General features: G+C 37.1%; 1 protein-coding gene across 11 annotated transcripts in view; it reads left to right on the forward strand.

Moving 5' to 3' along the window:
- The window catches only part of LOC102683535 (poly(rC)-binding protein 3), a 371,030-nt gene that overhangs the window by 139,750 nt on the left and 203,621 nt on the right, over nucleotides 1-27,659 (forward strand). For 9 of the 11 annotated variants that reach the window (XM_069195019.1, XM_015357263.2, XM_069195016.1 and 6 more), the window contains one exon: nucleotides 7,846-7,947. The exons of 1 other annotated variant lie outside the window; for it this stretch is intronic. The gene's annotated coding sequence lies outside the window, so the exon portion shown is untranslated. Of the gene's footprint in view, nucleotides 1-7,845; nucleotides 7,948-11,742; nucleotides 11,758-27,659 lie in introns of those variants that run through there. One more of the 11 variants, XM_069195017.1, reaches the window with a different exon arrangement.

The raw sequence follows: 27,659 nt of genomic DNA on the forward strand, positions 1-27,659 counted from the left end.
AGTGCCTGCATGTAGCCTGGCTGCTCACCACAGGAAATATCCGTTTGTCATTTGGTCTAAACCCCTGAGGTGCATCTTCAGTGTGGTCTACTGATAGATAAACTCACGCTAATTGTTGGTCTTAATTAGTGAGTTGGCTTTTGACTGTGTAGAGAAACAAAACAGAAGGTATGGCAAGATCTGGAGGCAGGAGCCAGGGTTCACAATTCTTGAAGTATTTTGAAAATTCTGATTCCAAACATGACAGGGTGCTATCTTGTTTCAGTAAATTCTTTCTGTATAAGGGCTTCAATATATTTCTTTTGACTGGTCCTCATTAGTAGTTTTAAGCTCTTTGTTTGTTTTCCCATTTCCTTTGGGTTCTTCATGAATAGCAAACATTCTTATCAAGCAATAGATTCGATTACATTGTTCTGAAACATCCCAGGGACATACTCCAACAAGTTATTTTAATAATATTTGCTCAAATTTCTTTTAAGATAATGAGTTATCTCAAATTATCTGCATCATACTACAGTATGTTCACCCACTGTATTAATTAAAGGTCTTACAATAGTAACACACTATACAGTACTACAGTATGGCCCATAGGGTACATACTTCACAAGCAGAGGTAATGGAAACCTTTGCTTGTCTTGTAAGCTAATGTGTAAAGATACTGCCTATGAACCTGTTTAATGAGACCATCATTTTAGAATATGTATATCATGCTTGACTTGCAAGCAGAAGGTCGAATGACCAGCACAGATGGAGAGTATGTAATTTCCAGTACCACAGAAACTTCGAATTTGGGATCTTGAGTTTTGGTTAGGTTTAGGTATTATTGCAAAGCACATTGGGGTTCTTATATATAATGGGAATTGTCAAATGGATATAAAAGTTGACTATTCACACTTCTCCTGTCATTCACTGGGAGGACACTCTGCATTTAAGTGCAAGATTAAAAAATAGCAGAACATTCACAACAGTAAAAGCATTGACCTGTTCTACTGACTCTTTTTAAAAGTACAATTTTTTCACTATCATCAAAAGAACATAATGTAAGGATGTTTGAATGTTTTGGTCTTAAGGAAAGGACTATAGTGATTAATGCAATTGATATACTGTATGAAAGCGATAGTCCTTCATCTGGTTCCAGTGCATCTGGGTTCTTGTTGAATGGGGATGAATGTCTGCTCAGCTAATCCTTTATCTACTCATCTGAGTGAAGACCACAGACAGATTAGACACATTTTAGGAACCCCAGGAATGACCAGACGTTACTACTAGTAGTAGTGGTGACCAGTAGTTTTCTTTAGAAACAACAAAGAAGTATGTGGAAGAGAAATTTTCTGTATGAGGGGCAGGAGAGAGCAATAGTTATCTAAGAACTGAAGGGACCTGTATTTATATATTAGTAAAAGTACAGTATTTGACTTTTACTTTATAAATCTTCAATGCATTAACTCTTGTCAAATTATATTTTACAGGCAGGCTCACCACCTGTGGGGGGTTATTGGGTTTATGAAAACAGCCCTGTTTACTCCTACAGAGTTTTATACCTACTTTAGAGTAATCAGGGTTAGAATCCAGTGAAATAATCTAGAAAGTATCATGGCTGGTCTCTGAGAGCACAAATAATCATAAAATATACAGTAGTACATTTTGAGAGACTTTGTATCATAGATACAGAAGCGCATTACTGCCACCAAAAAGAGCATGTGCATTATTACGTAATTACATGATACATATTTATAATTTGACTGCATGAACAACTTACATTACATTGTTGAATGATAGCACGAACAAGATACCAATATAGCTCAACTGCATCTTTCACTTTAGTATTTGTGAGGATGGCCAACACTGGGGAATTTGTGAAGGTTTACTTCTGATTGGGTTTAGCCATAATTAAATGTATCACTTTTTAGCTCATACAAAAAGAATCATTATAAGAATAAGGACACTAACTCGTAACCTTAAACACGAAACAGTCTACTGAAGGAAGCGCTATGATTATTCACTGAATGTGACACTTTCATACATTCAGATAATTTTTTATCACATAATTACAAGATAATCATCAATAATTACATGATAATTTTAATGTACAGTAAATATGTCATAGAGAAATATTTTTTCTTTGTGGAAGCAGTGTGCTTCTGTACTTAAAGGTGTGTAATTGTTTTGCTATTAGCTGCAATATTGCCTGTTTATTTTGTTTCTGTACAACCAAATTGTAGAAATTAACTAGCCGCATGACCATGCTTAGAATACCCTGGCCATGGGATTGTGTGATTTAACTTGAAGCTTAATTGCTTCTATTCCTAATTGCTTATATTCATTCTTGTGTCAGGAACTGATTTCTAACTCATATTTAACAATATGTGATTTTACACCCAATATCTATTATTATATTTATCACAAGCTCCTATTTCCAGGTCTCGGTATCATGTGAAAAACAAATTTCTCATTTATGTTGTGTAAAAACAGACCAAGCTATCAAAATAAATAATATGTGAGTTAGAAAAGGCTGTTCTGAAGCTTTGCTGTAGAACATTAATTTATTTTTTTATCCATTACTTTGTATATTATCCTTCCCAGTGAGCTCAAATTTCCTTTGCAATAAAATAAATGAAAACTCTTTGTAATTGGTACTGGGAATGTTAAGGCCACAAGCTACATATGGGACTAACACTATACAAATCTATTGTATGTGTCTAATAATAGTCTCTATTGTTCCTGTTCCAAAACACATTGCTCTCAGAAGCATTTTTCTGTCCCTGACATACAGGTTGAATGAAATAAGGAGTTTAAGTTAATCTGCTTGTAACTAAAGCAGAGGTCAAAATCCATCAGGCCAGTACTTCCTTTTATTTGTTTGGAGTCAAATGCTATTCATCATCTGTAATTTATTATCCAATACATCTGTTTGTTTCTTTGATTCAGTGTTGAGCAGATCTCCTGCATTCACTGATTGATGCTTGCTGTGTTGCAGGATGGATTTTGATTTCAAAGTTTCTGTAGCAAGGCAATAGCTTTATTTATCTGTTCATTCATGCTTTAAGCATAACTGAATTGGCTTTCCTCTTACACTATTGTATTACATTGTTATGTCCTGGTCAAGATTTTAAATCTTTCGGTCCCCACTCTCTAATCCTATTTTCTCACAAATGCATTGGTGAGTTTGGTAATAATTATTACAGTAGAGTATTTGAAGAAATGTTCTTAGCTAAAATTTAATTTCATTATTTTTTTACTGCATGTGTGTAGCATAGAGGCAGAACAAATACCCTGTGTTTAAATATGACCAAATCTACACAAGCACAAATATGACTTACTGTATATGTTGAGCTTTGAATGGATCTTAGTATATTGCATATACAGTACTAGTAGGTGGGCTTACTCCATTTGACGTTCAGTGGCATGCAGTTCTCTACGAGTTCAATCACAATAATGCATGTGGAATATGTTTTCATATTTATATATGTTTGTATGTGGAATATGTTGAGAGAGTTTTTAGCTTCCAATAGTCTTAAAAGACGTCTTGCACCTTCACTATGGCTACATCTTCAGTAACATTTTATGAATACAAGGAATGATGAAGTTTGTCTATTCAGGCAATGTCTGCACATCACTTATAGGCTTCTTTTTAACAGAGTTACATATTCCAAACATAGATAAATACTGTGTGATGTCTTTTTCATAAATTATTAAAATATCTGGGATACAGTCTTTCCTGTGATAGGGATACTTCCAGTCATCATATGGAATTGTTCATTGTGCTTTGTTTATCTAATGTACTTCCCTTTGATAAAATTCAAATGTGCTTAGAATTAATCTGTTAAGAATCCATTATGTGCAGTGTATGCAGGAGAATCATGGGGAAATAATTTTAATTTGTTTGCATGTGGTCTGCAATTAGAGTGGCATGGTGGTGCAGTGGTTAGTATTGCTGTTTTGCATTGCAAGGACGCTGTGTTCAGTTCTGGACCTGGGGTGCTATCTGAGTTTGTATGTTCTCCCTGTGTTCTGGTAGAAAAATTGGCTTCTGGGAAAACTGGCCCTGATGAGAGTGTGTGTATACTTGTATGTATTAGAAAACAGATGTATTGGTGGAAGTGTAATGAAACGTTCTTTCAGGACCCTATGAAGACAACACAATCCGGGGAAGAGTGAGGAAAACAAGGTAGAAAAAGTATGCAAGGGGGCTGGAAGGGAGCAGGTGCACAAAATCAACTCAAATGTGAAAGAGCCGGAGCGCCCTTAATGGGGTGGGGCTACAATCATGAAGGTTTTCAGCTACAAGCATCTTTTACTTTCAGTTTATGAAGTTTATCACCTTCCTTTATACTGACAATCCTGGGGTTTATATGCACAGTAAGGACTTTGTTTCATATCAGGTGCATACAGTATCTAACACATTTCTGTTGCTAAAGCAAAAATCTGAGTATACAGGTGGCACAACTTTAAAGGCTCAGTCAATCATTTTCTCACTATAAAAAATACCATGCATACTGAAAGTAGGAATATGTTTGCCCCAGGATTTCAGCATTCAAGAAAGTGTTTGAAAATAACTCACTTTACTTCACAGTACAGAAACAAATTTTGTTTATGTAGAAGTATACAAATGCATGTTTGTACATACAGTATATAGCACATTCATCCATTTTCTAACCGCATTATCCAAACAGGGATGCTAGGACCTATCCCAGCAACCAACAGGAGCAAGGCAGGATGTATAGTACAGTACAGTACTCATATCTGTTTATATATATTTTAAAAGGGTCTAACTACGCTATCTTAAATTATCATCGTATTTTATGAATATAGACAATTATTGAATTATTATTATAGCATGAACTATTCAATACAATATAAACTGCCTTACAGTTTATAACAAACAGATATTCATACTGCCACCCACCATATAAATGTTTATCTCAAAATTTCCATTCACATACATTGTTTATTTTCCTAAACCAGAACTGCCTAGTATGCATTTCCAGAAACAGACACACAAAACTTGTATTATAGAGAAAATACATTATGACATGTCCGTGTAAACCCTGACAATGTTAAATTAGAAGAATTAGTTTGTATCATCTCCTGTTTATGGTTGTTTAATTTTGTACTTGATTTTTATTCAGTTATGCATGTTCTCAGTAGGCAATATGTTCAACTGACATCCCTAATCAGTTTTGCAGCACATAAATTATTCTGGAAGATTCTGAAAGGCTGACTGTGAGGAAATGAGGTTGGGAAGTGGTGGACTTCAGAGCATTGTGTGGTGTTAATTTACCTCTTCACTGGACTTCATAATTCAGATCTGACAAGTCTCTTCAGATGATACTCTTGTTTAAGTGCTGAAGCAACATATCAAACACCAAGCTGGATGTACTGTACATAACAGCCAAGAACTACAAAAATATTCAAAGCAGGAGTAAGAAATTGAATCCAACTAAGTTAAACCAACTTCTTTAATTTCTGTTGTGACTGCTAGCTTTCTTAGTAATAATTATCCTTCACTTTCTTTATACAGTTGGTGAACTTTTGCTTCAGCTGTTCCAAAAAGCCTTATTGTTATTTGTAATAGGTTTATTATTGCATTTATTCCCTACTGATAAAACTATTTGAGACTTGTTTGTGTTTGCACAAGTGTATTTCCTTAGGTCTTTAAATACATTGATTTAATCTGCATTAAAAAACAAAAAAGAAAAGGGGCACACTTGATAATGTGCTTTTCAGGCATCATTTTATTTAGGCTATAAAATCATTTTTGGCTCATTGAGTTTCTATTAATTTTCCTCATCTGATTGTTGAGGCCACATTTAAATTGATGGTAATTCCCAGTTCTGTCAGCCTATTCTAAACAAGTGTTTCTGCATACAAATCTGTAATCAGGTTTCTTTGAATTTTTACATCAACTATTGTTGACTTTTAAATTGTCCTTTTGTGTGAAATATATTGAGGAAAACTAAATTACAGATACTTAGTGGGCTTTTATCTTGGAAATGTAACCAGGGCGGTCTCAAAGGATGGGCGGGGCCTTGGGTGGTTGTTGTGTGTAGTAGTGGTGGCATACTCTGCTAATCATCATTGTTGCTAATGCTACCTGTTCAGTACCTTCAGGTGTCTCAATGCTAGCACCCTTGTCGTCGTCGAGATCACCACCTGTGTCCGTTTCTTCTTCGCTCCTGGTTTTTACCATGAACCTTTCCACAGACTCTTTAAGATCCACATTTGCATCCTCCCTCTTCTGCTTCCTTTTTCTTTTCTCGCACCCACTGTAGTATTTTTTAAATCTGTCCCTATCTCTATTTGTGGTCACCCATTTTTCCGCCAGCTAACCGTTTTTCAAAGCTAGTTTAATTATGGCACAATAACTTTTAGCTTGCAACTCATGGCCTATAATGTAGTTAGTGCCGGACTTGCCTCCATTTCTGAATAAAGCATCTGCTCTCCCACTAAATTTAGAGATTCATCTTGAGTTTAAATAAGAGTTTTGTGTGTCGCTTTACTAAAATATCTAAACATGTATTTATTTATATTTTTATGTATGTGTGAAACAGGATTGGGTATTGGGTATTGGGTAAGCACGGGGCCCTGGGTGGCCACCCCATTCACCCCCCCACCCCACCCTTTGAGATGGCCCTGAATGTAACAATGCCAACCCTTTCTCTATCACAAGTTGTACTTTTTTTGTCACTGCCACCTGACAGTTCAGCATTTTAAGTGGTTCGTCTCTGCTCTCTTTTGCTTTCTGTATGCTCCTAGGGATCCTATTTCTTTTCCTATGTTTTTCCCAAGAATACTGAGCAGACTCCATTCACCTTCATGTCTTCATTGATCTCTTTTCTGATTTACAACTCTTGCTACTCATCACGCTACTTATACAGCACATCTCTAACTCTCTTTACTAGGTAGAGGAGTATTCATATTCATACTGACTCAGTCCATGGTGTCCTGCTGTCTCCTTATAGTATCTGTTCTTACACCACCAGGCATAGAGTAAAAATGCAGTGCCAGTTCTATTCACTAGATTTTAGTTATGCATGTTCTCTTTTTCTTAGATCAGTAAATATAGATGTATGCATGCTAACTCTGTGTTGCCTGGCTTTTCTCTTTCATCTTACATTCTCTCTTTTCACTTATCGTCAATTCTCAGTTACTTCTTTTATCAACCTTAAACTTCCATGTTCTGCATTCTCTGACTCACCCCACTGCTCCTATACTGCTAATTACGCCTCTCTCTAACAAATGTTGGCGTCTCTGACACAACAGCAGCCAGTCTGTCATTTCCTTTCTTCTCTCTCAGGGAGTGCCCTTTAGTCTTCAGTTCTTAAGGCACAGAATGGACTAAGGACTCAATCTGCGGTGTGTAGACTCCTCTTCTCTGTGGGAAGAAGACGTGCTGCTGTTTTACCTAACACTGCCTCACTCCTCTAGCTACTAATGTCTCCAGTCAGATTTGGTTCAACACACCAACCTTATTCCTTAAAAGTGTACTTCTCCCCCGTTATGCCTGGCAAATGACCAAGCAACCCACCTGTCCAAGATCTTTGATGCCTCTCAGTACAATATTCGCCACATCTTTTGCAACCTTTCTAGGTCTCTAATTCCTACAGACCTGATAGTCAGCCCAATCCAGTACTCACACTCCATTCTGTAATGACAAAATATTTACTTAGGAATACTGAAGGCTTAACAAAGTGTGGAAATTTAAATAATAACCTTTCTCAGTTCATTTAAATTAATATATCTCGGCTATATAGAGTATATTTTTCTTTTATGTTAACATGTTGGTCATGTTAAAATTTTCTGGGTTCATTTTTCTGAAGTTGCTACTGTATTTGTTGTTTGTAGAATCAAGGAAAATGCTCCAGAAAGAAGGATTATTTTTGCACCAGTGGATTTAACATAACAATTCTGGACAACTTGACTACATCACAGCTCAGCCAACATCTGGTAAAAAAATTTAAATCTGTTTCTTTATTTCATTCTGTAAGGACATGCCTTTTCATTTTATAATTAAGCTAATGAGAAATTGGAATATGTATTTCTTACATATTAGGTTGGTGATTATGTAATACGAATGCATGACATTGCCAGGTATTCACAGACAAATTCTGCCTTTTTCTGTGTATAACTCGGTTTTAGCAAATGTGTTCTGTTTTATGAACAGAAACAACATGTGAAAATGATGGAAATTACTTGATTTAAAGTGAGCATCAAAAGAAACCGCTTATGATTGCAACAAATGTGCAATTTATCATCAGGAAAGTGACAAAATCATTTTTATAGCAAATGCCCTGGCATTTTAATGCACACACATGACATGAATTTGGTAGGCTGATTAATATTTGTCATCAGTAGGGTTAATCAACAGGGGGTGTTCTGTGAGAGTCAGAAGCAAGTAGCATATCGCCACCACTGGAAGCTACATTTCTGAGATTTGTGCTTTGCACCCAGCTACAGTTGATGTCTTTTGGGATTCTGTCCCATTCCTCTTGTAAAGCATGGACAAGCATATGCCTCTTCACTGATCTTTGAGGCCTAGATGCCACTTGTCAAACTGTCACATTTTCATCTTTAAAGAAAGCTTTAGTAATACCAGAAGCATGGGGACATGAGTTATCTTGCTGTATCACATTGGAATCAGCCCAAACATTACAGGTCCCAGAACTTTATCTGTAGCGCCATGCAGTCAGGTTGTCAACAATTACGTTCTGTAGTTATTACACTCCTACCTAGATCGTCATACCTGGACATCTCCATTAATTGTCCCGTAATCAATTAATTTGTCATACTCAACAAAAAAAAGGACATGGCACCAGGGCTGGAAAGTCTATCTGAAACATATCTATAGCACAAAGCTGTGTTTCTTTTTTTAAGTATGTGTTGTTCTGTATGTTTCTTTTCTTTATTATCATGAAGCTTGACATCCCAGTGTCCAGCCAAAGCTCACATTAATTATATTTTAATTGAAATAATTCCAAAACACTTAACAAATAACCAAAATACTTTAACGACCCCGGGTTTCGGTATGGAATGGAGCAGGCATGGGACTCAGGGACTCAGGGTTGAACAACACAGTTATTAACTCGATCAATACATTTATTAACTCGAACCAGGGAAAGGTACACACACAGGGACAGGGGTTACAGTGCTGCACATACACTAACACACACACGAAGGGAAGAGGCTGTCTCCCAGCCTCCACCCCACTATATACAGTCCCGTTGTCCCTCCCTCAGGCACTGTTCTCAGCCTGCCTTAAGTGCACATGGCTAAAGCGCCCCGCATGGCGCTACATTGCCCCCGGCCGAAGAGTCGAGCGTCCTGCAGACCCCAAACCATCCCTGCAGGCTGCACACGCAAGGCAGGCTGCTCCACGGGCTCCTCCTGCTAACCTCTCCGTCTGGGCCAGGGACCTCCGTCTAAGCCAGGACCCTCCATCTCGGCTAGGGCTCTCTCTTCACGTGCCGCTCCATCCCGCTACTAACACCAATGTAATGACTGTGGGTTTCGGTATGGAATGGAGCAGGCGTGGGACTCAGGGAATGGGGTTGAACAACACAGTTATTAACTCAAACCTGGGAAAGGTACACACACAGGGACAGGGCTTACAGCACTTCACCTACACTAACACACACGAAGGGAAGAGGCTGTCTCCAAGCCTCCACCCCACTATATACAGTCCGGTAGTCCCGCCCTCAGGCACTGTTCTCAGCCTGCCTTAAGTGCACATGGCTAAAGTGCCCCGCATGGAGCTACAATACATATACTTTATTTTCCTAAAATATTGAATGTACAAAATGTGATAAGCTTCATCTGATGCTCAGTATGAAAGAAAAACTATTTAAATATCAGTCTGATATAAAGAATGATGGTTTCTATCCTGATAAGTGTCCACGCATTGCTATGTTGATGTTTAGTGGCCAAGAAACATCAGCAGAATTTGTCTTTTAAATAATACTATTTTAATAAGATTTTAAAAGATACCCCCTGATCTCAAATACTTTAAAAAACACTGAAAAGCAAATGATAATGGTTACTTTTTAAGTAAACATAACTGAAGATTTTAAAATGAATCTTATATTTTGTACCATTTGAGGAAATATGGATTCTTTCAAGATGTGCCAAAACGAAAGCAAAATGCATTTCACCATCTCGTATTGGCTACAACAGGACATGTGTAATTACGGAACAATTTGAACAACCTCAAGCTAATTTAACCAGAGTTGCAAGAGTTAAAAGAATGCAGAAAATACATGTACAGTATCTTTGTTTCTTCATTGGTAAGTGTAGCCTCTCTTCAGTTGTAATATTACAGGATAGATAGGCATACTCGTTAAGAGTGGAATTAGAAGCCTTTAGGCAGTATTGTTATTTAGCAGTGAAAAACAGATAAGGTTATTCAATTTATATTTATACCCTTGATAAATAAACATAATTTTGTGTGAATAATGAGGAAAGGTTCAACTTACCATTGCTTATGCTTTTATATCCTAGGTATTTGTTTTATAGTATGGGTTTTGTGCTGTGTAGTACAGAAAATGTATGAGACTCAAATGAGTTTCTACCTCCAGTTTTAATCTGTTGTAAGTGTGAGAAAGCTCTTCCTTTGTAATTGCAAAATCTTAAAACCAGCATATCCCTTTTGCAAGAGGAATGAATGTGCCATGCGTGTGCTTCAGGTGCAGTGCAGGTAAGCCCCAAGTAAATTTATCAATCAGGTTATATAATAAGCCCTACTTGTAATAATTCCCTATTCACTCTTACAATGCATTACTATACTATGCTAAGGTAAAAACAAATTGTAGTTTAGCAGAACGGTAAGTGATATTAACACAATATATTATGATAACTGTTGGAGAACATACAGTAGCAAAGCATTCCCACAGTTTTACTAAAACTGAAAGAAAATTGAAAATGTCCTGTGGTAAACTTATTCATTATCCAAACACAGGTTTTCAGCTAGTGGAGTCTATAAAACTAGCATAAGCTTGCAGAAATAATGAAGAATTTAGTAAAGAAATTTTAAATGAGCTGAACTGTTAACCTGGATTTAGTCGTTCTTTCTGCTGGTGTTTGAAACTTGCTAATGGACACACTCTTTTAAACATACTGCAGACACAACCGAGAGGTATAACATCTTTTTTGTTCAGCTTATTTTCTAGTACAGATATAGTATTAGAATTCAAAACCCAGCTCTTATATTTATGATGTTATATGTAAAAATTATATTTAATAAAAATAATTCAATGAGACTCAATTGTCATTTTCAAATATGAAGTCAATAATATTTGAACAGTAATCCCCCTTTTTATTGGACTACACTTTAATGGACTTCAGATTTAACAGACAAAATGTGCTAAAGGGAATTTTTTCTGTAAAATCAGAAATGCTGGACTTTTCCTGCAATACCATTGAAATGCACATATAATAAATCAAAGTTAAAATAAGTATCACATCCATTTAAAATTAAGGAATATAAAAAATACCCTATAGGGATAGATCTGTTGTTTAAAATGGATGCTGTTTGTGTTTCATATGCTTTAGCTAATTTTATACAGCATATTTACAATTCATTAAATAAGAGCTTGCATACAATATGTATGATTAAAAAACTATTTTCATGGAGTTGATTGCAAGAGCTTGCATACAATATGTATGATTAAAAAACTAGTTTCATGGAGTTTTTGTGTTCTCCCTTTTTTCACATGTATTTCCTCTGGATGTTCTGGTTTCCTCCCTCAGACCAAAAACATTCAAGTAGGTTATTCCGCATCTAAACTGGCCCTGGTGTGAGTGTGTGCTTGCACATGTTTGTGTCTGTGTGTGCCCTGCGATGGACTTGTGTCACGTCCAAGGTGTACCCTACATTGTACCCATTGCTTGCCAGTATAGGCTCCGGCTCCCCTGTAACCCTGTATTGGATAAAGATGTTAGAAAATGAATAGTGTGTTTTTTGGATGAAGAACATAATTTGCGATTTAATGGCCATTCAGCAATAATGATTCACCTTCTCCCATATTAGTACATTAAACTGACTGTGGGTTCTCTGTATTTAGCGTCAACACCACTCAATGCTTAATTCACAGTAGCTGCCAACTGACATACTTCCATAGTCTGTACAGTACCTACATCCTTTGTTCTTTTTGTATTTCTCCGCCCTCACATACAGTGTATTTATATTTAAGATTGCAAATGTAATAAAAACATGGTTATAGGCCTTTCCATTTGAACTAGTAATTTGGGTTACAGGTTTTAATTATATTAGAATTTAAAGTACAGTATTTGCCTATTTTCAAAAATATAGAAATCACAATTTTGCTTTTTTTGTACTGGTTCTTTCATTTTGCTTTCCTATGTTAATACTTTAAAGTTAAGCACATTATAAATACTGTTATTTATGAGTTTGTATAAGAATGTGAATTTGATGTCTTAAAGTTAAATTAATAATAAATGGGAAGTGTTTGTCTATAGTGCATTTCCATTGTTTCTCTAAAGCACTGACTAATGGCTATGACATTGATCAGTACTGTGGGTAAATTATCAACAGGATGTCTCCTTTTTTCATTTCACCTCTCCTTAACAGGAATAGACTTGCCAGTCATTTTGACAGAAAAATCAGATTTGCAAATGGAATGTATTTTGAAAATCGAATTTTTCCTTTTCCTGGTTAGTTGATCTGATTAGTCTGTTTCATGCAGGTGGAAAAGAATGCACTCTGAGCACTCCAATTTTCTTTTTGAGGTATTCAGACAAATGACTGATTTTCTCATTTTAAAAGATAAAAATTGTTTCCAAACACCATTGTATGTGTTCCTGCAAATTACCCATACTTTTGTATTTGTATACACTATTAATTATTATCCTTCCTAATTAGGATGATCAAAACTTGTATGAACTTTTAATATGATGCTATAATAATAACAATTATAATAGCTGTACTGTATATATTGCAATAAATTCCAAACACTTTTTTATGTGCTGTGGAGAATCTTGAGTATAGTAATATAAAACTAGTAAAAATCTTTTCTTTAGAGTTCAGGATGGGTTTGGAGCCCAGCTTGGTGGTTTTAATCCACTATTTTTATCTGGGAGATTCCCAACCATGGAACAAAGTAGGCTGAGCTTTGCTTGTGATCAACAGAATTGATAGAAATGAGAAGTCCTTGACTCCAAATCACTGGTTAAGTGCTGGTATAACTGAACCTTCTCAGTAGAAGCTGTATTTGCCCTCCAGTGGTCACCAATCCCTACTGTCTGCATTTCAAGGTCTCATTAAGGAAAATTAACAGATGGCTGGGAATGCAATTATGCGCATGTCTGGGAGGAGGAGGAGGTGCCTGTGTGGTCTTCATCTATCCCATGCTAATGAATATATTATGGCTCTTCATGTCAGGCTGTGTAGAAATTGCCTATTTCAAATGTTATAGTAAAAAATGAGAAAGAACAATTGTAGATTTGAAGTTTAAGGAAGACATTATGTAAAAACGAATACTGTAATTGTGCCACAGCCAAGAGAAAGGCTTCTGTTAGCCAGAATGGCCTATAGAATGTATCAGTGTGTAACTGCATACTGTAAGTGCAAATACAGTAAAAATGGTAAAAATGACAGCATAAGATAAAACAAACCCAATGTTAAAGCATTTAATTCCTCACAAGGTAAAATATGGTATTTTTCACTTCTTTTTTGTAAAACTGTAGTCAATTGTAATTAATTGTTCTGTACATACTGTATGTCAGATCATATAACTTACTTCACTCAATGGCAGCAATTTCATTAAAAAATATATTTTCACTTCTCACATATTTACAGTATGTATGTTTGTAGAATAATATGGATTTTTAACATTAATTAAATGTTTTTGGGGCATTTTAATGAATAAGTAAAACTAGGGGTAAAGGGGTGTAAAATTTAGGATGCACCAAAGTACATATCAACTTCCGTCTCCCAGTATAGAGGAACTAAAAAACGTACAGTAATGGCAACCTCGTTGGAGCAGACAGGACACAACTCCAGGTCAGTGAGATAAAAATAAAGAAGAGAGAGCGACAAAAGAGCCAGGTGGGAGACATTTGGCGAGCTAGTCAGCACAACAGAAGAAAAAAGCACAGATTACATTATCTGCATCGATTGTGAAGCACTTACAAAAATGGCAGTAACAAGACTAGGATACTTTAGTCTGTTTAAAATAAGGAATCTGGATATGCCATTTCAATAAATGTTGATCAAATGAATGTTCGAATATTGTTCGGTGTAATTTCTAATGGAGCGGTTCGGACCTAAAAACTAAAACATTGAAGCGATAGGTGCTGATGGGGACAATGAAGAGGAGGTGGTCCCCTTAACAGCTTGTGAAACCCCAAAATCTATAATCAACACACAAGTCCCTCCTCCCACTTTTTACAGCTTGCAGTTCTTAACAGTGCTCCTAGGGTGAGCCCCTTCATAGCGAACACTACAATATTCTTTCCTCTGACTTAAACAGCTTTGAGAGCTTTTTAAGAAAGATGATTAGCTCAGCCCGCGGACCACTGGTGGTCCTCAGACAACACTTTGAGAACTGCTGTGCTAGGATATTTCCACAAATGAGACGTATAGGAAAAACTTGGTTCGTCTTGGCTATAATTTTTTCCTGAATATACCTCGATATTCACGATAGTCAGAATGTTGTCAGTAAGAGTCCAACTGTCTTAATTTTGTTAATTAGGTGAAATAGTAATTGGTTCACAAACACAAACGTTTTGTTCTTTACCGACTCACTCTTTCATCCTGGCATCTTGCAAAAAGACTCAGACTTTTCATTTTCTTGATTCCTGCCAGTAAAAGTGTCACGGATTGATGAACCCTAAATACAAGACTCTTGCGTTGTGGATGGCTTTGCTGCCAAGCAATTATAAAGGACCCTTTTTCCCCTGCCATAAGTTCTGTTTATCTCACCAGTATATGCACAGATCAGCAACAGACACTAGTATCATTTAAGTGTCCTTTAAGTTGAGACTGGTCAGTACCTGAATGGGTGACCTCAGGGGAAGCTATGGTTGCTGCTGGAAGTGGTGTTAGTGGGACCATCGGGGGCGCCCACCCTGCAGTCTGTGTGTGTCCTAATACCCGGCTATAGTGGCGGAGACACTATACTGTAGTGGGCGCCGTCTTTAAAAATGAGACATTAAACTGAGGTCCTGACTCTCAGTGGTCATTAAAGATCCCCGGGCATTTCTTGATAAGAGTAGGGAGTTATCCCAGTGTTTTCCCCCCTTGGCCTTTACCGTGGTCTCCAAATTGTCCCAATGTATGACTGGCTTGCACTTGTTCTGCGATGGACATGTGTGCTGTCCAGGGTGTACCCTGCCATGTGCTTGTTGCTTGCCGGGTAGGCTCCAGCTTCCTGTGACACCCTATGGTATAAAGCGGTTTTGTCAAATGACATGACAAAAGTTAACACTGTCTATCCAATGCCCAGGGCACATTATACAAAATCGGCTCCAAAAGACACACATTCCAAACCAGCACATATATACAACTGGTGTTATTAAAGCAAATATCCCAAAACATTGCAGTCCAGCAGTTTTTTCCTCCATGAAGTTCCTTTTGTGGTTCTTAGGCATCTTTCCTGGTCCTGACCATCGCAAACAACATGGTTCCTCCATACCCCCCCCCTCCCCGCATCCACCTTGATTTCTCCAAGTCTCCCCAAGTAGAGAAGGAGGAAGATGACACCGGAGCCTTCCTCAGCTGCTGTAATGAATTGTCCTGTTTAATAAAATGTCAGTCTAGTACTGTTATGTCCATACCTTTATTTGCATACTTTATAAAAAAGAAAAAAAATCAACTTTGTAATTGCATAGTGCACCCTTCTCCCTCCCTCCTTTAAATAACTGCATTTTAAAAATGAGATTTTAGACCTGAATTATGTGTTCTAGAAGAATATAAATTATTAATGGATGGAAATGAATTCATAATCTTTTTCCCATTAAAGAAGCTTTATGGGGTCAATAATTCAGATATCATTAGTCCTTTAAATCTAGTTTTTGCTTGTTATCAAGGACGTGCACTTTACACATCTTATCGAGCTTTTATCACTAATTACATAACCATATAAGGAATAGTTAGCACGGGCCGTATGGAGTGGAATACACTGCTACTTAAGCTTATTGTGGTTGACAATTGCAATTTTTCATTTGGTAAAATAATTAATTTCTAATTATATTTACAGACTGAATGATGCCAGTGTCACACAAAGTGCATTTCAATTCCATATGTAAAATCTAGTTAGGTAAAACATGATACCCTATTTAATTACCTTTTTAATTACCTTTTCTAACTTGATACACTATTTTTACCTTTTTTTAAATACCCAGTATGCCATATCCTTGTGCTTTACTTATCAAATATAGAACTTTTTTAAATACATTAATGCGCTGAAATATTGACATATTGAATATATGACTTATTCTTAAATCTGCCTGTTAAAGTGTACATTATACAGTTTTGTTAACATGAATTAAATTTGAGGTATGCGAGACCCCAGTTTATTAGACAACCTTTACTTAACTGAGTTGTTAAGCTTTTATCATTTTTAAATTCAACTTGAATAATCAACTCACTTAGAGGTTATTTAATAATTTTAACTAATTTTCTACTTTGAAACATAACATTGCAATTTGCATATACTTTTTAAACATCTTGTAGCTCTCTCTAAGAAAGTTTAGGAATGAAAGTAGGCTTGAAGAAAAGAGATGTGCACACCAAAGCCTCTGGGCTCAATGGGGCAATCAATCATTAATATGAATCATTTCCTGTTCCAGTGATAGCCTATTAAAGAGACTGCAAGCTGTGAAAACACAAATTCTGTCGCCAGAGTAATAACCACAAGGTGTAGTGCTAATAATAGCAACAGTATGGGATCTTGGCTTGTTCGAAGTCATACCACACAGTACTTACAGAGCACAATATTGTAGCAGTTGAATCAGGAAATTACACTGAGTGTGTTGAAAAAACTGAAAGATAGGCTGAATAAAACAGATGTTTTGACATTTATTTCACTAGAATGTATGTTCTAATATTGTGGGGCCCGAAGTCAAGCTGCCTTTTTACAGGTATTCTTATATCATGTCATTTGCCAAACCATGTATACCATACGGTGTCGCAGGAAGCCGGAGCCCACCTGGTAAGCAAGGAGCGCTAGACAGGCTACACCCTGAGCGGGACGCCAGTCCATCGCAGGGCAAGTGAAAGCCAATCGTACATGGGGACAATTTGGAGGACACTAAAATGAACAGTTTGGTTGATTAATATTTGAAACTGGACAACAGATTTTTTAAAGTCTTGTGATTGTGTTTAATTTCTGCCATTGTTGCATTACTGTCATTATGTTTAAGTTGTTTAAGTTCTCTATTAGATTTTCATAAGTGTTTCAACTGTATTGTAATTGCATTATATACTGTATATACAGAAACACAAACATGTAGTACTGAGCTTTTCAGTGTAAAATTGAGCTGAAAATGGCAATCAAAATGGTATTAGTCCTAATAATATTAACTATCATTCAAGTTTATTATACATTGCGTGTTTGACATCAGCCAGAGACTAAAGACTGAGAATCTAGGGTTAATTTACTGGACTCTTTATTTTTAAATATGTTTAGCATTTCACAATTTTAAACATGATTCATACATAGGAATTCCTTTTTCACTATGTACTTTTGTCTCAGTTTATAACCAAACAACATGTTGGAGATGAAAACATCAGTTTATGATTATATCTTTATTATACATTTGATTGCATTTTAATTTGTTTTAGATTGCTAAATAAAAAGGAAATTATTTATGTCATCATAACAATTTATGATGCTTGGGATCTAGAGAGTGGTGGTTTAGAAATTAATATTTTCGTATGGAGGTACGATACGTGAATGGCCAGCAGCCATATCACACTGCAACACACAACTGGCAAACCACTAAAGCTAAGCAGGTGTGAACCTGGTCAGTACCTGGATGGGAGACCTCCTGGGAAGAGGTGTTAGTGGGGCCAGCAGGGGGCGCTCACCCTGTGGTCCATGTGGGTCCAAATGCCCCAGTATAGTGACTGGGACACTATAGTGTAAACAGGTGCTGTCCTTTGGATGAGACATAAAACTGAGGTCCTAACTCTCTGCAGTCATTAAAAATCCCAGGGTGTTTCTCAAAAAGAGTAGGGGTGTAACCCCAGTGTCCTGGCCAAATTTCCCATTGGCCCTTACCAATCATGGCCATCTATGAATTGGCTTCATTACTTTGCTCTCCTCCCCACTAATTGCTCATGTGTCCAGAAAAGCACTATATAAGTGTAAGCAATTATTATCATTAATTATAATATGAATTAATTAAATGTTCATTTATTTATTTTTTCAACTGACACTTTAGTAACATCTGCTCTAACATTATACAGCTTTTAATGGAACTTGTCACAAACCTCTAGTCACCATGGACAACATAAACTGTCCCATCCTTCTCACTAATCATCCTGCTCACTGTAAAAACGAATGTAATGCTCTGTAAAAGCGAATAAGTACAGGTTGTGCAGTAAACATTTCACTGAAGAAATGTTCCAATGTGATCTGAATGCAGAGTTAACAAGTAAATTGTATTTAAGAAATTTATGGAATAAATGTTAAGATTGTAAAATGGTTATTAACTTATGTAAATAAACCCTCTTGCCATTTCACAACAATGGAAGGCAGAACCATCTTAACAGACTTCTAATGCTGCTTATTGTATATAGAAAGTCACATTGAGTAGTCACAGGCAGCCGTTTCTCCCTACTTAGGATCCATCATACCCTACCTGACATGCTTAACTCTGGCTTGTGAAACAGGGATGCAGTGACTTGCCAAATGTATTCAACCCCTTGTACAGTTTTTACATTTGTTACTTTAATGTTTTCAGCATGTGAAATAGAAATAGAAAAGTTCAATTTGCTAAGTACTTACATCAATTTTGGTGCACATAATTACCTTAACAAGCCACAAACATAGTTGGGTTTCCTCTGATACCTGTCTATATAAGGTCCCTCAGTCAGGCAATGAATTTCAAATAAGAATTCGTTCACAAATACCACAGAGTTTTTAGAACAACTCATGCATGAAGTTGTATCAAGGTACAGATCAGGAATAGGGTGTAAAACAACTACATTTATGAGCCTTAATACATGTCTGAGCATTGTAAAGAAGGGGAAAATCATTCAGACACAGCCTTGATCATGTTGTCCCTCTAAGATGAGCAGCCATGCAAGGCGAAAATTGGTTAGGGATGTCATGTGAGACCAACAGAGCCACGGAGTTCAATGGCTGAGATGGGAGAAATAGTGCCTGAGTCAACAGTATTCTAGTCACTACACAAAGATGATTTATATGATGACATAAAGATGGCAGAGTTGAAAACTGATCTCAAATACAACATGGGGTTTACAAAAAAACATTTAAGTGACACTGAAAACAAGTGGCCATGACAAAAATGGGGCTATTCTCTCTTTATGCAAAGCATTACATCTGAGGCAAACCCAACATACTGCATTACTCAGTCAGCACCTACTGTTAAGCATGGTGGTGGTAGTAGCATTATGTTATAGTTTTGCTTCTTATCAGTAGGGACTGGAGAACTTGTCAAGGCTGATGAAAGCATAGATGGAAAGTACTGACAAATTATAGAGTTAAACTTGCTTTTGTCCAAAAACTGACCCACCCTTCAACATAACAATGAGTTAAACCACATGGCCAAAGTTATACTTGAGTGGCTTTACACATGGCGGCGCCCAAGCAGTCAGCAGCCCAGCGAGCTCTCTTAAACAGATCTTTTAATCGTTTTTTTCTTCGTTTTTTCTTTTGTTACTGTTCTTAGTCCTCAGTTTCCCTCTCCACAATGTTCACGTACATAACCTATGATCCACAAACACTTTTAGACATCGGAACAAGATCCGCAGGACTATCACTTAGTCTGGAAGATCTGGACTGCATCAGCTCGCACGGACTTCTCCGACAAGGCCTGGAAACCACAGTGTCACCTGAACAAGGTAACCAAGCCAGGAAGCGTCACAAACGATGTGAACAAAAACAGAAACGTGGTAAGCTAGCTGGGCTACAAACAAGACTAAAGACCAAACAGAACAAACATCCTTTACCAACCATTTTACTCGCCAATGTCAGATCCCTCGACAACAAACTCGATGATATCAGACTGAGACTCTCCACACAACGAAAAATTAAAGAATGCTGCGCTTTTATTTTTACTGAAACATGGCTAACAGACAGTATTACGGACTTAGTGATACACCTTGACGGGTTCTCTGCCTTCCGCATGGACAGAACTACAGAGTTTGGTAAAACCAGGGGTGGGGGAGTGTGCATTTTTATTAACAACGTGTGGTGCAACAATGTATCTACCATCATGAAACACTGCTCACCTGCTCTGGAATTTTTAATGATCAAGTGCCGCCCCTTCTATCTGCAGAGGGAATTTACATCTGTTATTATCACCGCCGTCTACATCCCCCCTGACGCTAATGGCAAAGAAGCACTAGAGGTAGAGCACACTGCAATAAACAAACAGGAATCTGCACATCCTGACGCAACCTTTATCATTGCAGGTGACTTTAATCAAACAAATCTCAAATCCGTTCTCCCAAAATACCATCAGCATGTCTCCTTTCCAAGGAGAGGTGAAAACACTCTGGACCATGTTTACACCAAGATTCAGAACGCTTTCAAGTCAGTACCTCTCCCCCACAGTGGAAACTCAGACCAAATCACTCTGTTTCTCCTCCCGGCAAACAGACAGCTGCACAGGCGAGTGAAACCAGTGGTCAGAACGATGAAAGTGTGCCCTGAAGGAGCTGAATCAGTCCTGCAGGACTGTTTTGAATGCACTGACTGGAGTGTGTTTACAGAGGCTGCCACACAGGGATCATACACATACACTGACATACAGGAATATGCATTTTCAGTCAGGAAATGTGCTGACGATGTCACACTCACAAAAGAAATAAGAACTTTTCCTAACCAGAAAGCATGGATGAACAGTGAGGTTCACATCCTAATCAAAGCAAGGGATGCAGTATTCAAAATCGGGCAAGAAATCATAACTAAGGTCAACCAGGATCAATCTAAACAATGGTATTAAACATGCAAAAACTTACACACACTCAAATAGGAATTAGAGGAACACTTCACCACTAATGACCCAAGGCGCATGTGGCAAGGTATACAGGCCCTCACAGACTACAAGAGGAAGAACATCTGTGCACCTGCCCATGATGCCTCCCTTCCTAACGAGCTCAACACCTTCTATGCTCTATTTGAAGCCAGCAACACAGAAGCAGCCATCAGAGCTGCACCCTCCGCAGCTGATCAGCTTCTCTCACTGTCTGCAGATGAGGTGAGGAGATCTCTGCAAAAAGTGAACACACGCAAGGCTGCAGGACCTGACGGCATACCCAGTCACGTCCTCAGAGCCTGCGCCAATCAGGTGTATTCACAGACATTTTCAATATGGCCCAAGCCATTGTCCCCACCTGCTTCAAGACAACCACAATCATCCCAATACCAAAGAAAACCACAGTGACATGTCTTAATGACTACCGACTGGTGGCACTAACATCTGTCATCATGAAGTAGTTCGAGAGGCTGGTCATGAAGCACATTAAGGACACCATCCCAAACACACTGGACCCATACCAATGCCTACCGGTCCAACAGATCCACAGATGACGCAATCTCCATTGCCATACACACTGCCCTATCTCATCTGGATAAAAAGAACACATACGCAAGACTACTATTCATTGACTTCAGCTCAGCTTTTAACACTATCATTCCAGAGAAACTAGTCAAGAAACTCAGTGCACTGGGTCTCAACACCACCCTCTCCAACAGGATTCAGAACTTTCTGACAGGCAGACCTCAGGCTGTCAGGCTTGGAAACCACACCTCCGGCACACTTACTCAGAACACGGGTCCCCCAGGAGTGTGTGCTAAGTCCATTACTCTACTCCATCTACACCCAAGACTGTAAGGCCAAACACAACACCAACCCCATCATCAAGTTTGCCGATGACACCACAGTTGTAGGTCTGATCACAGACAATGATGAGAGGGACTACAGGGAGGAGATCAATCTCATTACAATGTGGTGTGAAGACAACAACCTCACCCTCAACGTCAGCAAAACCAAGGAGCTGATCGTTGATTTCAGGAAACTGCAAAACGGACATGCCCCTATCCACATCAACGGGACTGGCACTACCAGACTCAGAAACAGCTTTTACACCCACACTATCAAACTATTAAACTCCCAGCTTCTCTTACTCTCACCTCACCTCTCACCTATGATCTGAACCTCACAGTGCCTTCTTTCTAACCAAAAACTCACACATTTAAATCTACCTCTACCTTACATGTAAAAAAGCTCACTCCCCATAGTTTCTATCCTTTCATTCTGTTGATGCATCATGTTTTTGCACATCTGATGTTGTTTTTGCACATTACTTGTTACCTTTTTGTTGTTTTGCACATTGCCTGTTGTTGTTTTGCACATTGCCTGCTGTTGTTTTAGCACACTGCCTGTTGTTGTTTTTGCACACTGCCTGTTGTCTCTGTCTTTCTTTTATTATACAATTGTATTGTTGTTGTTGTTTTTTTGTACTATGTATTGTCCGAGAGCTAGCTAAATAGCATTTCATTATACCATATACCTGTATATGAGTATAATGACAATAAACTTGAACTTGAACTTGAACTTGAACTTAAACTTTAGAAAATTAATGTTCTTGAGTGTCATCGTCAAAGTTCTGACTTGAGAGGTTGATCAAATCTGTCAGGAAGAATAGGCAAAAATTGTACCAAGCCAGTGTGCAACATTGGTTGGGAGCTCTCAAAAATGATGTTTGGTGCTAAAGCTGCTTTCTCAAAACATTTAGTTCATGGGTCTGAAAAGCTATGCAACCTATTTATTTATTTTTTTCTAATATTTACTGAAAGTTATCTTACCCTTAGGTGTCCTTGGTTTCATTGAGTGTTTGAATAAAATTTTAAGTTTTAAAAACTTGTGTATGCATCTTTGTAATTTCCCAAATTGGCACACCATAGTGAGGGTTTGAATACTTTTATGAGGCACTTGTAATATGTCTAATCAGTCACTCAGCATATGTCTAATGCTTGTAAGCCCAGAAAGGTGTAGCAAAACATGATATGATAGTACCTTTACAACATAATGTCATAAAATATGTCTGTATACATTAACGTAATATGTACTTTTATTATTTGTAGAAATATAATATTATAATTAATTCTTGGTTTAATTGATAAATGATGACATGTAAAAACAGGCTGGTCACTGTTCTTGTCTGTACTGTACATTGAACATGCAAATTCATCATTGTATATGGCTACTATATTTCTCCATGTGAAAGATAGGTTGGTCCGAGGACGTTTCAATGAACATATAACATAGTAGAGTTTGAATCTATTTTCACAAAGTTCCGTAAATATAAGTAGATGCAGATTCTTCAAGAAAGAAGAAATATCCATCAGCTTGAATTTGCATTGCCCCAACTATCCTGCACAATGTGTGTTTTTGGTCCTATTTTGGTAGCTTCAGCACTATGCTGGCTTACCCTAAACCATGGTATGTTATGCATTATAGACATCTAGTATGCCTAGTGTGAACTGGGCAAGTCAGCTGGCCAGCATCAAAGATTGATTTGCTTTCACAATGCATGACAGGAATGCATTGTTGTCTCGTCCAACGTCTTCTAGTCAAAACATGTTAAACCAGCAGCTCAAAACCTGATGTCAGAGTTATATTTAACTTGATATATCATTATCTCATTGTCAGAATACCTTGGCAGTCTGCTATGGACTTTATAGTAAGTGTCCAAAAACACACTTCTGTTGTTTTATTTGTCTTCAACTCATTGGGATGATTCTTTTTACTTTAATTATTTTGTGTTCTCTTTTTAAGATGAACTCTGACTCTCGTAACAACTGCTACCTAAAAAACAATTTTAGAGCTATAGTCATAAGGAAACATACACAATTACAAAATAATTATGTTCCAAATCATGACTGTAAATACAGACCTCTACTGCATTTAAACTGGGTCAATGGAATATCCATAATGGTATAACATGCTGTACTTTAATTAAAAACGCATTTTAATCCACTTGGTGGATAATTAATGAATGAACCATGCCTTGTGCATGTTTAAGAATAATTCATACCTATGCTTATTCTAGAAGGCTAATTTGCATCAGATTCACTGATGATAAAGTGGATGTAACTGTAAATGAATTCCTAGTATAACATGTAGATGTTCATTTTGACTAATTAGAAGCTAGATAATTTTAAGAAATCAGAATATATCAAAACAAGAGACCTCATGGTTGCTATGAAATACATCATACCTAACATATTTCAGTGAAGAGGCACAACCTTGAAGGTTTTACTGTATATGTGATTTAAAAAAATGACATTTTCTGTAAAAAAATGAAATGAAATCATAAAGACATGTTTACACAATAATTATAAATATAAATTATAAAATAATTACCATTTTCATCGTTCTTGCTCATTTTGATACTAATAAATGTCAGATAATGAGGGCATTTTAGAATCTTGTGGTGTATATTGCTTTTCTATATACTGTATCATTGTCTTTTTAAAAGTAATTAACAGGCCAAGGTATGGGTACATGCTGTACAGTATACAGTATATACTGTATATACGATCACAGTAATATAATCATTCTAGATTATGATTTCCAAAGCTGTTAAATTGAGATTTAATTTCTGAATTTAGATAGATTATACTGGGTTGAAGGGTGGCATGGTGGCACATTGGTTAGCATTGCTGCCTCCAAGCACTGGGTGTTAAGCTTTCCACACGCGTCTCTGTCCCATCTTGGATTCCCACGCATGATATGTTTAACAAACGCTCACACCACAAGTAATTTACCTATCACCATTCACTCCCGTCACTATTTTTGTTCCCCTCTTTTCTCACTTCCCTCCCTGCTCACTAATGCAGATTCTCCTCGAGCTCTCGAGTACATGTTATTTCATTACTAGTTTGTATTCAGTATTTGACCTTTTAGCTTGCTCCTAGTTTTTGATTTCGTCTTGCATTTTGGATTGTTGCTCTCTAGTAGTCTTTCTCATTTTCTGACCTTCTTGCTCGTTTCCTGGAATACATTTTTGCTTAGCGATTTGGATTGGTGTTCTCTCTCTCCTGAGAGATCCATACCTCCTACCTGCCCATTGTTACACTGGGGTTCAATTCTGGACCTGTGGTGCAAACCGTGTGGAGTTTGTGCTTTGGTTTCCTCCCACAGCCCAAAAACATTTTTAAATTGGCCCTGACCCTTCTAGTGTGTGCATGCCTGTGTGAGCCCTGCTATGGATTGGCGTCATGTCCAGAGTGTATCCTGCCTTCACCCTTTGCTTGCTGGCATAAGCTCCAGTTTACCCATGACTCTGTACTGGATACTTTTTTTAATTCATATTTCATATTTAATTCATATTTAAGATATATTCTTTATAGTAATATTTGTACAGCATTTTGTGAAAATACTGCAACTTAAACCCATTTGTCAAAAAGGTCACAACTAAATGCATCACATGACAAAAATTAAAGTCATCTTGTGCCTCTTGTCAAGCAGTTCATACAACTGCAGACTTTACAGTCTCCTTGATCTATATGGTGTAATGAAGTGCTATATTTTTATCAAAAAGGGGAGAGAAATCATCTGATTGCTGTCAGTATAACACCTAAAGCTAATGCTGGAACTGGCAGAGCGAGAGAGAGTGTGTATGAAGAATATGGTACTGGGAACTGTACTGTATTTGTCAATTGATGGGATACTTTCAGACAATTCTTGGGCAGAATTTGGAAGATGGAAGAGGGGCCATGTGCAAAATGGCGATGATCGTTCATTAGGATGAAAAAGAAATACTGTACATTTTGTAGGAAATCTCTGTGTTGTAAATAATTTGCATAGCATTGTATTTTTATTAAAAATATACACAGATTCATGATACTTAAATAATAGACACTGTGTAATTGCATTTTAAGTTAAGTATAAAGATGTTCAGAAAATGTCCCTATTAAATTAAATTTCTAATAATAATTAATATTAATCTTATTATTAATTATGTCTTCCTTGTGCCAGATGGCAGGTTTTGATGCATGTTCTAAAAAACAGCAAAGAACTAGGACTGTATGGAACTGTGTGGTTCCATACCGTATATTAAGAGAAACCTTTGCAGCATTTTAAATATATGCTGTATGCTGTGCTTATAATAACCCCCAGAACTTCAAACAGAATTTTACAGCTTCTAAATTTCTTTATACGCTGAGCAAGGAAAAAATGTCCCTTAAGTTGCAGAAAAATTATACTATATTTTCACAGATCGTGTCCAACTGGAGTACCGTAGATGTTATCAGTTAGCTAATGAGGTTTTAGACTTGTAATCTATCAAATACTGTTTCTGTCTTGCAGGTGCAGTGTAATTTAAATAATTCTGAAAAAGTGTAGCATTAATTACTTTTAAAAAAACAGCCTACATTGGCTTTTAGGTATAAGTAATTATTTAACATACAATACTGTAGGTCACATAAGTGACATACAAGTACACATACAGTACAGTATAATCTGAAAAATGTAGTAAAAGATATGTACAGTACATTTTCCATTTCTGAGATCATAATAAATCAAATATACTAACAATGAAGCTAACCATTCTACCAAATATGAACTGTACAGTACACCTTGTTTTGTTTGTTGTGTCATCATATCACATGAGTGGAATTAAAGTACTCTTTTAATATTACATGTGTATCTACCTAGCTGTACTTGTACCAGTAAATGTAACTGTTATGTTAGTCCCTTATAAAGTACAACTACAGGTGAACGTATACCCCCAATGAAATGGGAACAAAAAATGATGTCTTGATTTTATGTGGCTTAAAACAAAATCCTAAAAATGTCATGGTGAAATCATAGTAACATTACAAAGAGCAAAGGCATATTTGTTATTGATTATTGTTTAGTTCATTATTAATTCAGAAATATTAGTTTTAATTTGAGTACATTTATTTACACTTCTATGTGTTCCTTTAAATAAAATCCACACAATTAAATACAAATCTACAATAAACCTTTACTCTTTGGAAGTGCAATGGGCTACACTCCTAACCTCCTCTGAAGGTTCCCTGCTATCCTGGGGTAAAAATGGAGGGGACATAAGGTACAGACGTACAATATTGGCATGATCACAAAGGTTAAGCTTAGAGTGTTTTCTGTAGACCGATGGTCATTGCCCTTCATATATTGTAGAAAGGGTATAGAAGAATCTGCTGAATCTACCACTTTCCAATGTAGTGTCCATTATTAAGAAATGTAAGGGTACTGTTATAGTGGCCACTCTGCCTGGAGGAGAACTAAAGGATCTTGCTATTGCGGGCTGTGAGACAAAGGGTTCAGGAGGCGAGATTCAGGAGATAAGGACTGCACCACAGTCACATTCATGACATGACTGGGGTATGTACACTTCCATGTGTTGGAGCTTAATTTCAGCCAGTGCCCTTTGCACACATAAATCAAATCTTGTGGCACAACCCATCTTGAACTTTCTA

Source organism: Lepisosteus oculatus, chromosome 10 (genome assembly GCF_040954835.1).
Source record: "Lepisosteus oculatus isolate fLepOcu1 chromosome 10, fLepOcu1.hap2, whole genome shotgun sequence".
NCBI lineage: Eukaryota > Metazoa > Chordata > Actinopteri > Semionotiformes > Lepisosteidae > Lepisosteus > Lepisosteus oculatus.